Genomic DNA, 2,500 nt, shown 5'->3' with positions numbered 1-2,500 from the left:
GCGAGCGAAGCGAGAGGCAGCACCGTCCCTGCTATACGAAAGCCCCATCCAGCCCTGTGCCACCCGGGGGGTTCCAGGGTGCTGAGATGGCTGACGTTTTGCTCCGCTCACGACGGTCACCGCACCACGCAAGAACAGGCCAAAAACTGGCCAAAACAGCCCAAAAACGGGCCAAAACTGGCCATTTTTGGCTGCGCGAGCGAGCGGCGAGCGGCGAACAGCGAGCGAAGCGAGAGGCAGCACCGTCCCTGCTATACGAAAGCCCCATCCAGCCCTGTGCCACCCGGGGGGTTCCAGGGTGCTGAGATGGCTGACGTTTTGCTCCGCTCTCGACGGTCACCGCGCAATGCAAGAACAGGCCAAAAACTGGCCAAAACGGCCCAAAAACGGGCCAAAACTGGCCATTTTTGGCTGCGCGAGCGGCGAGCGGCGGACAGCGAGCGAAGCGAGAGGCAGCACCGTCCCTGCTATACGAAAGCCCCATCCAGCCCTGTGCCACCCGGGGGGTTCCAGGGTGCTGAGATGGCTGACGTTTTGCTCCGCTCTCGACGGTCACCGCGCAATGCAAGAACAGGCCAAAAACTGGCCAAAACGGCCCAAAAACGGGCCAAAACTGGCCATTTTTGGCTGCGCGAGCGAGCGGCGAGCGGCGGACAGCGAGCGAAGCGAGAGGCAGCACCGTCCCTGCTATACGAAAGCCCCATCCAGCCCTGTGCCACCCGGGGGGTTCCAGGGTGCTGAGATGGCTGACGTTTTGCTCCGCTCTCGACGGTCACCGCGCAATGCAAGAACAGGCCAAAAACTGGCCAAAACGGCCCAAAAACGGGCCAAAACTGGCCATTTTTGGCTGCACGAGCGAGCGGCGAGCGGCGGACAGCGAGCGAAGCGAGAGGCAGCACCGTCCCTGCTATACGAAAGCCCCATCCAGCCCTGTGCCACCCGGGGGGTTCCAGGGTGCTGAGATGGCTGACGTTTTGCTCCGCTCTCGACGGTCACCGCGCAATGCAAGAACAGGCCAAAAACTGGCCAAAACGGCCCAAAAACGGGCCAAAACTGGCCATTTTTGGCTGCACGAGCGAGCGGCGAGCGGCGGACAGCGAGCGAAGCGAGAGGCAGCACCGTCCCTGCTATACGAAAGCCCCATCCAGCCCTGTGCCACCCGGGGGGTTCCAGGGTGCTGAGATGGCTGACGTTTTGCTCCGCTCTCGACGGTCACCGCGCAATGCAAGAACAGGCCAAAAACTGGCCAAAACGGCCCAAAAACGGGCCAAAACTGGCCATTTTTGGCTGCACGAGCGAGCGGCGAGCGGCGGACAGCGAGCGAAGCGAGAGGCAGCACCGTCCCTGCTATACGAAAGCCCCATCCAGCCCTGTGCCACCCGGGGGGTTCCAGGGTGCTGAGATGGCTGACGTTTTGCTCCGCTCTCGACGGTCACCGCGCAATGCAAGAACAGGCCAAAAACTGGCCAAAACGGCCCAAAAACGGGCCAAAACTGGCCATTTTTGGCTGCACGAGCGAGCGGCGAGCGGCGGACAGCGAGCGAAGCGAGAGGCAGCACCGTCCCTGCTATACGAAAGCCCCATCCAGCCCTGTGCCACCCGGGGGGTTCCAGGGTGCTGAGATGGCTGACGTTTTGCTCCGCTCTCGACGGTCACCGCGCAATGCAAGAACAGGCCAAAAACTGGCCAAAACGGCCCAAAAACGGGCCAAAACTGGCCATTTTTGGCTGCGCGAGCGAGCGGCGAGCGGCGGACAGCGAGCGAAGCGAGAGGCAGCACCGTCCCTGCTATATACGAAAGCCCCATCCAGCCCTGTGCCACCCGGGGGGTTCCAGGGTGCTGAGATGGCTGACGTTTTGCTCCGCTCACGACGGTCACCGCACCACGCAAGAACGGACCATAAACAGGCCAAAACAGCCCAAAAACGGGCCAAAACTGGTCATTTTTGGCTGCGCGAGCGAGCGGCGAGCGGCGAACAGCGAGCGAAGCGTGAGGCAGCACCGTCCCTGCTATACGAAAGCCCCATCCAGCCCTGTGCCACCCGGGGGGTTCCAGGGTGCTGAGATGGCTGACGTTTTGCTCCGCTCACGACGGTCACCGCGCCATGCAAGAACGGACCAAAAACAGGCCAAAACAGCCCAAAAACGGGCCAAAACTGGCCATTTTTGGCTGAGCGAGCGAGCGGTGAGCGGCGAACAGCGAGCGAAGCGAGAGGCAGCACCGTCCCTGCTATACGAAAGCCCCATCCAGCCCTGTGCCACCCGGGGGGTTCCAGGGTGCTGAGATGGCTGACGTTTTGCTCCGCTCACGACGGTCGCCGTGCCACGCAAGAACGGACCAAAAACAGGCCAAAACAGCCCAAAAACGGGCCAAAACTGGCCATTTTAGGTTGCGCGAGCGAGCGGCGAGCGGCGAACAGCGAGCGAAGCGTGAGGCAGCACCGTCCCTGCTATACGAAAGCCCCATCCAGCCCTGTGCCACCCGGGGGGTTCCAAGGTGC

Source organism: Musa acuminata, unplaced genomic scaffold (genome assembly GCF_036884655.1).
Source record: "Musa acuminata AAA Group cultivar baxijiao unplaced genomic scaffold, Cavendish_Baxijiao_AAA HiC_scaffold_593, whole genome shotgun sequence".
NCBI classification, from domain to species: Eukaryota; Viridiplantae; Streptophyta; class Magnoliopsida; order Zingiberales; family Musaceae; genus Musa; species Musa acuminata.
Note: the sequence above shows the minus strand (reverse complement) of the source record.